We start from the raw sequence: 12,481 nt of genomic DNA, 5'->3' as shown, positions 1-12,481 counted from the left end.
TTTGGCCCCTCATTACTTATGAAATTCTGCAGCCAGCTTGAATTTCTTCTCAGAAAATGGGTTTTTCTTTTCTATTTCATTGTCAGCCTGCAAATTTTCTGAACTCTTATGCTCTGTTTTACTTTTAAAACTGAATACTTTTAACAGCACCCAAGTCACCTCTTGAACACGTTGCTGCTTAGAAATTTATTCCACCAGATACCCTAAATCATCTCTCTTAAGTTCAAAGTTCTGCAAATCTCTAGGTCAGGGACAAAATGTTACCAGTCTCTTCGTTAAAACATAGCAAGAGTCACCTTTACTTAACAAGTTCCTCATCTCCATATGAAGCCACCTCAGCTTGGATTTCATCGGCTATACCATTATCAACATTTTGGTCAAAGCCATTCAACAAGTCTCTAGAAAGTTCCAAACTTTCCCACATTTTCCTGCCTTCTCCTCAGCCCTCCAAACTGTTCTAACTTCTGCTTGTTACCCAGTTCCAAAGCCACTTCCACATTTTGGGGTATCTTTACAACAGCACCCCACTCTACCAGTTCCAATATACTGTCCTTGTCCATTTTCATACTGCTGATAAAGACATATCCAAGACCGGGTAATTTACAAAGAAAAAAAGGTTTAATGGACTTACAGTTTCATGTGGCTTGGGAGCCCTCACAATCATGGTGGAAGGTATGTCTTACATGGCAGCAGGCAAGAGAGAATGAGAGTCAAGAGAAAGTGGAAACCCCACATGAAACCATCAGATCTTGTGATACTCATTCATGACCATGAGAACAGTATAGGGGATATTGCCCCCATGATTCAATTATCCCCTACTGGGTCTCTCCCACAACATGTGCAAATTATGGGAGCTACAATTCAAGATACGATTTGGATGGGGACACAACAAAACCATATCAACAAGGATGCCCACAATCACCACTTCTATTCTACATCTACATAGTACTGGAAGTCCTAGCCAGAGCAATTAGACAAGAGAAAGAAATAATGGGCATCTAAAACAGTAAAGAGAAAGTCAAACTGTCAGTGGTTGATGATGATATGATTGTATACCTGGAAAATCCTAAAGACTCATCCAAAAAGCTCCTGGAATTAGTAAGTGAATTCAGCAAAATTTCAGAATACAAAATTAATGTACACAAATCAGTAGCTCTGCTATACACCCACAGTGTCTAAGCTGAGAATCAAATCCAATGGCCATCCTATGCTCATGATAGGTAGAATCAATATTGTGAAAATGACCATACTGCCAAAAGCAATCTACAAATTCAATGCAATTCCCATCAAAATTCCACCATTACTCTTCACAGAACTAGAAAAACAATCCTAAAATTCACCTGGAACCAAAAAAGAGCCCACATAGCCAAAGCAACACTAAGAAAAAAAAAATCTGAAGGCATCATAAAACTTCAAACTATACTATAAGGCCATAGTCACCGAAACAGAATGGTACAGGTATAAAAACAGGAAAATAGACCAGTGGAAAAGAATAGAGAACTCAGAAATAAAACCCAAATACTTAGAGCCAACTGATATTTGACAAAGCAAACAAAAACATCAAGTGGGGAAATGACACCCTATTCAACAAATGGTGCTGGGGTAACTGGCAAGCCACATGTAAGAGAATAAAACTGGATCCCCTTCCCACACCTTATATAAAAATTAACTCAAGATGGATCAAAGACTTAAATCTAAGACCCGAAATCATAAAAATTCTGGAAGACAACATCAGAAAAATCATTCTAAACACTGGCTTAGGCAGACTTCATGACCAAGAACTGAAAAGCAAATGAAACAAAAACAAAGATAAATAGATGGGACTTCATGAAACTAAAAAGTTTCTGGACAGCAAAAGGAACAGTCACCAGAGTATACAGACAACTCACAGAGTGGGAAAAAAATCTTCACAATCTGTGCACCGACAAAGGATGAATATCCAGAATCTACAACAAACACAAACAAATCATCAAGAAAAAAACAAACAATCCCATCAAAAAGTGAGCTAAGGACATGAACAGACAATTCTCAAAAGAAGATATACAGATGGCTAACATACAGAAAAATGCTCAACATCATTAATTATCAGGGAAATACAAATCAAAACCACAATGAGATACTACCTTACTCCTGTAAGAATGGCCAAGATTAAAAAAATCAAAAAATAGTAAATACTGTTATAGATTGGTGAAAAGGGAACACTTTTACACTGTTGATGGTAATGAAAAGTAGTACAACCATTATGGAATACAGTGTTAAGATTTCTTAAAGAACTAAAAGGAGATCTGCCATTTGATCTAGCAATCCCACTCCTGGGCATCTATCCAGAGGGGATAAAAAGTCATTATATGAAAAAGGTACTTACACATGCATGTTTAAAGCAGCACAATTTCTATTGCAAAAATGTGAAACCAGCCCAATTGCCCATCAATTGATGAGTGGATAAAGAAAATGTGGTATATCTACACCATGGAATATTACTCAGCCATAAAAAGAATGAAATAATGGCATTTGTGGCAACCTGGATGGAACTGGAGACTATTATCCTAAGTGAAGTAACTCAGGAATGGAAAATCATACCTCACATGCTCTCATTCATATGTAAGAGCTAAGCGTTGAAGGCACAAAGGCATAAGAATGATACAATGGACTTTGGGGACTCTGGGGAAAGGGTAGCATGGGGAGGTGAGGGATAAAAGACTACACATTGGGTACAGTATACACTGCTCAGGTGATAGGTGCACCAAAATCTCAGAAATCACCACTAAAGAAGTTATTCATGTAACCAAACACCACCTGCTCCCTGAAAAAACCTATTGAAATTTTAAAAATTAATTTAAAATAAAAGAGTAAAAAAAGAAAATACTATAAACAAGGCAAAACAGGAAAAAAATGCTTGTGGACAGGGATTGTTTTATTCTTTAACAATGAAAGCTCTTTTTTGTTGTTTTGTTTTTATTTTTTCTTTTTAATGTAAGATTGAAACAGACTGTTACAACAATATTTGAGATTCCACAGAAAACTATATGCTTTTGTTATTAAAAGACCTTTGTTGAAAAATTTGAGCTTTTCCTCTTATGAACTAAAGAAATATAGAGGTTTTGAGCATTTTTGTCAGCATTCACAACAACCTTCTAGATGCTTATTTTCTACATTTTTCCTAGAGACAGTAATATTTATTTATCAGAAAACCATCACCATCACTGAAGGATTCAAAGCTTTAGAGCTCAAAAGTGATCAGAACTCACAAATTAGCACAATTAGTAGTCCAAAGCTTGATTTAAATGTTTGAAGAACAGCAAACACTGAATATATTTAATAATAATACCAATTAGAATATTATTGTCTCTATGAGGTATAACTCATCAGCTACAACCACCTAAGACTGAAATTTTCTGTACTTAGTTTCTATCAATACAATGCCTTCATTCTTAATGCTCAGCATCACAAATTTTAGACATTAAACAATATATGCTTAGCATTCCACAGTAATGATCACTTTCAAAAACTGCAATATACATCTGCATGTTATACTAACATACAACACATAAGTATTTTGTCATATATCAACTCTTAGCCTCAAATAATAGAATACAAAAAGCTATGCAGGACAAAACACCACCCTTTCCCCAACTAATAACAGGTAGCCCTTTTTCTAATAAGAAAATGATGAAAAATCCAAAATTTTGGCATCCAATGTTTGACTTCAACTTTCTACTTTATTGTCTTCTGGTACCACCATATGCTGATGCAGTTCTGGTTTTCGTGGCTGAGCTTGAACACACCGAATAGCTGCCTAAGCCTCTACAGAGAAGTGAGGAAGCAGGACTATTCTACATGACAGAGTAGGATGGAGGTTAGGATGGGTAGTACCATGAGTCTGAGAAGAGCGTTGCTGCCAAACAAATATCCTAATATTCCACCAGTTACCAAGCCAGGCCAGATCCCTGTTTCTGAATTTTCATATCCTTGTTGTCATGCAAAAGCACTGCCAAAACCAGAAGTTGTACCACGGCCGGTATTCTGCAATCCTGTGAACTCAAACTCAAAGCCTGGGGGAGGAGGAGTTAGTGAATCTTTGGTTATAAGGGGAAAATGGAGGATACTCAGAATACAGTGGAGGAGAATATTGCCCATTGCTAAGGAACAGTTAATGGACTACAAAGGTGATAGTGTGGAGAAGCACAGTAGTAATCAATCCATCCGTGCTACGGGAATCCCTGGAGTACCTCTTATAATAATAGAAGAAAGAGATAAAGCCACGGTGCTTCCCAGGCTCCTTCAATTTCCTCAGGCCAAGTTCCATATAATCTAAATTATTATCCCAGCCACAGGAACCTCTTAGTATATACTGTGTTCAGAGGACTCATAGACCTCACAGCTCACCACAGTTTTTCCAAATTTATATACAGTATGTAAGTCGGTCTTACGTTCCCACAGGGTTGTTCCAGCTCAGGGCAGGGCCCATGGTCAGCAGAAGGAAAAGCAGGCCGAGGAGCAGGCAGTGCCCGGCCACTTCCAGCCTGCAGGCCACCACCGTGGTATTAGGTGAAGATGATGCTTGGCTGCCGGGTACCTATGGGCTGAACCAGGGTGCAGAGCATTGAAAGCTCTTAGAATGTCAGTAAGAAAATGATCAATGAGTCAATAAAAACAATAGTCAAATGACAGGAACAAATAATACATGACCAATGGAAGGAGGGGCTTACATATGAATCTATGCTTTACTCATAATCAAAGAAATAAGATTGAAAACCTTGAGATTTTTTTTAACCTCTCAGGTTTCAAAGTTGTTTGTTTTTTAAATGTCCTAACATATAATGCTAATGAGAATGTAGTAAGAGGCATTCTCCTGTCCTGCTAGTGCAGATGTAAACTGTTGCGATGTAGTTGATAACTAACTAAAATAGGTACACCATTTTGAAGCCAGCCTTGTTGTCTGAGGTGTCCCCCATGGTTCTTGGTCTCACAGAGGAGGAAATCAAGGATGTGGACACTCTAAAGGTGAGGTTAGAGCAGAAGTTTAATAAGCGAAAGGAAGAAAGTTCTCTGGAGAAGAAGAAAGGGGTCCCAGAAAGATGAGTTGCCGTTTCACAGTGAAACGCAGACAAGCTGGTGGGGAGGGGTGCTTTATTTACATAAGGTGCCGAATTTCTGACAGTCCGCACCCCTCCCTTTCTAGCACACCTGGGGGCTCCTTACACTGAGTTAATGCCCTGTTGCTTATCTCTTCCTACTGAGCATGTGTAAAGAAGGCAGGGGACAGAACCCTCCAACTTGGAAGTGCCTGATCCAGGGTAGCTCTTCTTATCCGTGCTGCTGCAGGCACTCCCCCTGTGCAAGCCTCCTTGTCTGAGTATTTCCAAGAAGGGAAAGGACTGTGCTCCCTGGGGCCCACTGGATGTGTGTCACACAGGAGGCCCCGTTCTGTGTTAGAACTTGCCTTCCTTATCTGTGTTTGCAGCTTGATCACTCAGGCTGCTCTTTCCTAAAAGAGAAATGGCCTCTTAGGCTGCTTTTTGTTATAAGGGAATTCTGGGGAGGACTCTTGCCCTAACTATCTGCCTAGTTGATTTCTTTCTCTCTAGTTGATTTCTTTCTCTCTCCTCTCACAGTTTGACCCAGTCAATACCACTTTCAGGAATTTATCCTAAGGACATATTTGCACACATATACAAAGTTGAATATCCACAGATAGTCATTGCAGCATTGTTTTTAATTGTAAGTTATTAAATACAAATAAAGTACTTAGAATAAATCAGCCCTTTATTTATGAACTGATTAAATGTTATGCATCCATACAACTGAATACAAGGCAATAATTTAGAAGTGACGTAGTTCTACATTATTGATATTAAAAACCTCCAAGATCTTTTTTTTTTTTGAAAATTAACAACTTTTGCTTCATATTAGACCCTGTTAAGAAGACAGGACGAGCTATAGAGTAGGAAAAACATTTGCAGACCACATATCTGGCAAAGGCTTCATATCTAGAATGTATACAGAACTCTGAAAATTCAAATTTAAGAAATCCAATGAGAAAATGAGCAAAAGACATGAAAAGACACTTCACAGAGGAGGTTATACTGATAAGAAATAAGCACAGGGGAGGATAATTGACGTAGCCATTAGAAAAATGCAAATTAAGACCACAATAAGATATCACTACACATCTATTAGAACAGCTAGAACAAAAATAGTGACAATACCAAATGCTGATGAGCATATGAAGAAACTGATGTCTCAGACACTGCTGGTAGGAATCTAAAATAGTACATACCAGAAAATAGTTCAGCAGGATTTCTTCTTAATGAAATGTACAGTTCAGCCATTGCATTTTTGGGCATTTATACCAGAGAAATGAAAACTTATATTCATGCAAAAACCAGTAAATGATTGCTCATAGCAGCTTTTTCAATAAGTCAAAAACTGGAAACAACCAGTATGTCTCTTAATAGGTAAAGAATTAAACAAGCTATGTACACCAATACCATAGAGCACTACTCAGCAATTAAAAGGTATGAGCTATTGATACACTCAACAACTAGGGTAAATCTCAAAGATCTTACTTACACTAAGGAAAAAAATTAAAAGTTACATACTCGGCTAGACACAGTGGCTCATGCCTGTAATTATAGCACTTTGGGAAGCTGAGGCAGGCAGATCACAAGGTCAAGAGATTGAGACCATCCTGGCAAACATGGTGAAACCTGTCACTACTAAAAATACAAAAAATTAGCTGGGCATGGTGATGCATGCCTGTAGTCCTGAGGGACTGTGTTTAAAAACAAAAACAAAAACAAACAAACAAAAAAACAAAAAAAACTTCTCTTCCTGGGTCTGCATGGGTCGTGGTTTCAAAGGCAGGAATTTCTGGGCTCCACACCTCCATCTGGAGACCAGAGCGGTTTCAAATTTAAAGTTCTTAGTCTGGCTTTCCCCAACACGGGACAGGTAGGGAAAGCCACCTGGGGCTCTTTGTGGGGCTCTTTGTCCCAAAATCCCCCAGAAAGCACCTCTGTAACTCAGAGATGTGGACCAAGTAGCCAATCTGGTACCAGAGTCAAAGATCAATCACTCCAGAGGAAGTTTGAAAGAACTCTTCTCATTGGACAAGAACATGAATGGGGAGGGAATAACTCAAGTGTTAAAACTTCAGCTGCTCCTACCTAAAACAGATTTATCTCTCTGGGCTCTCCTCCCACAGGGTGGGAACTGCCTTCTCTCTCTCTCTCTCTCTCTCTCTCTCTCTCTCTCTGCCTATCTAATAAATCATTCTTCCACAAAACTCTTTGGGTCCATATTTTTTCAAACAGGAAGCTCACCGTGCCTCCAGGGCCCCTTTCCCCATTCTTCTGGGTAAGAGAGGCCAAGAACCTCTGAGCTCTGGGAACTGGGTAGGCTCCCCTCCTTACATTCCCAGCTACTCAGGAGGCTGAGGTAGGAGAATCACTTGAATCCGGGAGGCGGAGTTTGCAGTGAGCTGACATCGGGCCACTGGACTTTAGCCTGGCAACAGAACGAGACTCAAAAGTTACACACTCATCCTATTCAATATATGGTGCTGGGGAAATGGCATAGCCATATGCAGAAAAATGCAACGGACCCATATCTCTCACCAAATACAAAAATTAACTGAAGATGGATTAAAGACCCAAAAGGAAGATATGGAGCTATTAAAATCCTTAAAAAAACTCTCCTCGACGTTGGTCTAGGCAAATAATTTATGTTCAAGTCCCCAGAAGCAAATGCAACAAAAACAAAAATAGACAAATGAAACTTAAACTAAAAAGCTTCTGCATGGCAAAAACAACAACAATAAAGCTAATCAATGTAGTAAACAGATGAGGTACAGACTGGGAAAAGAATATCTGCAAACTAGGCATCCAACAAAGCGCAAACATTCAGAATCTACAAGAAATTCAAATAACAAAAAGAAAACAAATAACCCCATTAAAAAATGGCAAAGGACATAAACAGACATTATTTGAAAGAAAACACAACCAGCCAACAAATATATGAAAAACTGCTCAACATCACTAATCATTAGAGAAATACAAATTAAAACTGCAGTGAGATGCCATTAGACACCAGTCAGAAAGACAATTCTTAAAAAGTCAAAAAATAACAGATGTCGGCAAGATGTTGACATGGTTTGGTTGCGTCCACATGCAAATCTCATCTTGAATTCCCACATGTTCTGGGAGGGACCTGGTGGGAGGTAACTGAATCATGGGGCAGGTCTTTCTCATGCTGTTCTCATGATAGTGAGTAAATCTCATGAGATCTGATGGTTATAAGGGGGAATTTTCCTGTACAAGCTCTTGTTGCTTGCTGCCATCCATGTAAGACATGACTTGCTCCTCCTTGTCTTCTGCCATAATTGTGAGGCTTCCCCATCCATGTAGAACTGTAAGTCCAATTAAACCTCTTTCTTTTGTAAATTGCCTAATCTTGGGTATGCCTTTATGAGCAGCATCAAAACAGACTAATACAGATGTGAAGAAAATAGAACATTTATACACGGTGAGAATGTCAATCAGTACAACATTTATGGAAAACAGTATAGAAGTTTTTCAAAGAACTAAAAATAAAACCGCCATTCAATCCAGCAATCCCACTACTGGTATAAACCTGAAAGGAAACAAATCATCATAAAGATACCTGCACAGCTGCCACACCACTGTGCACATACCCTCAGCCCTGCCACCCTGTTGATGTGCACTCACCTATGGCTGCCCACTACCCTGTTGATGTTCACTCACCTACAATCTACCCTCCCACTGTAGTGCACTCTTCCATGGCCCCCTGCCACACTGCTGGAGTGATTTACTGGTGGCCCCCATTGGAATATTGCCTCCAGTAGTTTAGAAACGCCTTGGCCCCACAAGCATAGCAGGTGCTTGACATTGAGGGGCCAGAAAGCAAAACTGCAGACCTACTCCCAGCACCCCAGAGTTGAAGCATGCAGCTCAGGAGTGCTGACCTGAGCTCTGGCCCCCTGAAAGCATCCAGAAATGAAGTGAATCAACTACACCCAACTTATATCAAGTCAAACTTTTCAGGGCATCAAAAAACATAAAAGCAAAAAGCCCCATCCAAAGGATAATGACTTCAAAGATGAAAGGAACATCAGCCCACACAGATGAAAAAGAACCAGCACAATAATTCTGGCAACTCTAAAAGTCAGGGTATCTTTTTACCTTCAGACAATCACACTAGCTCCCAGCAATAGTTCTTAACAAATTGAAGTGGCTAAGATGACAGACATAAAATTCAGAATCTGGATAGCAAGGAAGCTCAAAAAGACATAGAAGATTGAAACTCAATCTAAGAAAACCAGTAAAACAATCCAAGAGTTGAAAGATTGCATATCAATTTTAACAAAGCATCAAATGAAACTTCTAGAAATGAAAAATTCACTACAGGAATTTCATAATGAAATCAGAAGTATTAATAACAGAATACAAGAATCTCAAAGCTTAAAGACTGCTTCTTCAAACCAACACAGGCAAACAAAAAGTTTTTTAAAAATTTAAACATGAACAAAACCTCTGAGAAATGTGGGATTATGTAAAGAGACAAAACAAACAACTTATTGGCATTTCTGAAAGAACTGGAGAGAGAGGAAGCAGCTTGGAAAACATATTTGAGGATGTTGTCCACAAAATATTTCCCCAACCTTGCTAGAGAGTTTAACATGCAAATTTAAAAAATTCATAGAACCCCTTCAAGATACACTAGACAATGAAGAACCATTCCCAAGACACACAGCCATCAGATTCTCCAAGGTCAACATGAAAGAAAAAAATCTTAAAGGCAACTAGGAAGAAAGGGCAAGTCAGGTACAAAGAGAACCCTGTCATGCTAACAGCAAGCCTTTCAGCAGAGACTTTATGAGCCAGAATAGATTAGTACCCTATATTCAGCATCCTTAATGAAAAAAACTCTAGGTTGGGTGTGGTAGCTCATGCCTGTAATCCCAACACATTGGGAGGCCAAGGCAGGAGGAGCACTTGAGCCCAGAAATTTGGGACTAGCTTGGGCGACTAGATGAGACCAATGTCTCTACAAAAAATAGAAAATTAGCCAAGCGTGGTGGATTTTACCTGTAGTCCCAGCTACTTAGGATGCTGAGGTGGGAGGATCACTTGATTCCAGAATGTTGAGGCTACAGTGAGCAGACATCATACCACTGCACTTCAGCCTGAGCAACAGAGCAAGATTATGTCTTTAAAAAAGAAAATAAAAGAAATTCCAACCAAGAATTTCCTGTCCAGCCAAACCAAACTTCATAAGAAAGAGAAATAAAGTCCTTTTCAGACAGGTAAATGTCAAGGGAATTTATTACCACCAGACTTGTCTTATGAGAGATCCTGAAGAGGATGCTACACATGGAAATGAAAGACTTATGCCTGCCACCACAAAAACACACTCAGGTACATTGCCCACTGACACTGTAAAGCAACTATTCAATCAAGTCTACATAATAGCCAGCTAACAACACAATGACAGGATTAAATCCTTACATGACAATATTGACCTTATATGTAAAGGTCAATGAATGGTGTAAACATATTTACAATTTCGGTAAATGTGAATGTAAAGGTGTAAACATTCCACTTAGAAGGCACAGAAAGGCAAGTTGGATAAAGCAGCAAGACCCAAGTGTTTGCTGTGAAGAGACCCATCCCACCTGCAATGATGCCCACAAGCATAACATTGACACACAACCTACCAAGACTGAACGAGGAAAGTTGAAATCTTGGAAAGACCAATAAAAAATTCTGAAATTAAATTAGTAATAAAAAAATCCCTAGAAACCAGAAAAAGCCCTAGACCAGATGAATTCATAGCCAAATTCTACCAGATGTAAAAAGATGTGGTACCAATCATACTAAAAACATTCCAAAAAAATTAAGGAGGGACTCCTCCCTAACTCATTCTATGAGGTCAGTATCAGTTGGATACCAAAACCTGGCAGAGACACAATGAAAAAGAAAACTTCAGATCAATATCCCTGATGAACATAGATGCAAAAATCTTCAACAAAATACTAGTTTAGAATCCAAAATACTAACAAACAGAAAGCTAATTTACCACAACCAAGTAGGCTTTATTCATGTGATGGAAGATAGGTTCAATATACAAAACCAAAATGCATCATCTTTCATGTAAAAACCCTCAACAGACTACCCATTAAAGGAACATACCTCAAAATAATAAGAGTCATCTATGACAAACCCACAGCCAACATCATACTGAATGTGCAAAAGTTGGAAGCATTCCCCTTGAGAACCAGCACAAGACAGGGATACCCACTCTCACCACTCCTATACAACATAGCCAGAGCAATCAGGCAAGAGAAAGAAATAAAAGGTATCCAAATAGGCAGAGAGAAAGTCAAACTATCTCTCTTCACAGATGATATAATTCTATACCTAGAAAACTCCACAGTCTCTATCTAAAGGCTCCTAGAACTAATAAACAACTTCAGAAAATTTCAGCATACAAATCAATGTACAAAAATCAATAGCATTTTTACACGCCAATAATGTCCAAGCTGACAATCAAATCAAGAAAGCAATCCCATTCATGATATCCACAAAAAGAATAAAATACCTAAAAATATAGCTAACCAGGAAAGTAAACAAACTCTGCAACAAGAATCACAAAACACTGCTGACAGAAATCACAGGTGACACAAACAAATGAAAAATACTCCATGCTCATGGATAGGAAGAATCCTATCCATACTATCCAAAGCAATTTACAGATTCAATGCTATCCCTATCAAATTACCAATGTCGTTTTTCACAGAATTAGCAAAAACAGCTGCACAATTTATACGAAACCGAAAAAAGAGCCCAAATAGCCAAAGCAAATAAACCAAAATAGCAAAGCTAGAGGCATCACAATATCCGACTTCAAACTGTACTACATGTCTATGGTAACAAAAACAGAATGTACTGTTGCAAAAACAGACACAGACCGATGAAACAGATTAGAGAACTCAGAAATAAAATCACACACCTACAGCCATCTGATCTTCAAGAAAGTCAATAATAACAAGCAATGAAGAAAGAATTCCCTATTCAATAAATGGAATAACTGTCTAGCCATATGCAGATAATTGAAACTGTGCCCCTTTCTTTCACTATATACAAATGTCAACTCAGAAAAGATTAAACACTTAAATGGAATACTTAAAACTACAAAACTTTCAGAATAAAACCTAGGAAATGCCACTCTGGACATCAGCCTTAGCAAAGATTTTAAGACAAAGTATTCAAATGCAGTTGTAAAACAAAACAGAAATTGACAAGTGGGACCTAATTAAACTAAGAGTTTCTGCACAGAAAAAGAAAGTATCAACAGCAAACAGACAACCTACAGAATGGGAGAAAATATTCACTAAATATCCATCTGACAACAGACGAATATCCAGAATCTACAAGGAACTTAAACAAATCAACAAGCA

General features: G+C 38.5%; 1 pseudogene; it reads right to left on the bottom strand.

Annotated features, from left to right (window-relative positions):
* Positions 1-3,634: 3,634 nt before the first annotated feature.
* Positions 3,635-12,481, bottom strand: part of LOC108315411 — a 32,418-nt pseudogene continuing 23,571 nt past the window's right edge.

The sequence above is a fragment of the Cebus imitator genome, unplaced genomic scaffold (assembly GCF_001604975.1).
Source record: "Cebus imitator isolate Cc_AM_T3 unplaced genomic scaffold, Cebus_imitator-1.0 Scaffold171, whole genome shotgun sequence".
In the NCBI taxonomy this organism is placed as follows: domain Eukaryota; kingdom Metazoa; phylum Chordata; class Mammalia; order Primates; family Cebidae; genus Cebus; species Cebus imitator.
Note: the sequence above shows the minus strand (reverse complement) of the source record. Positions and strands in the feature narration are given on the sequence as shown.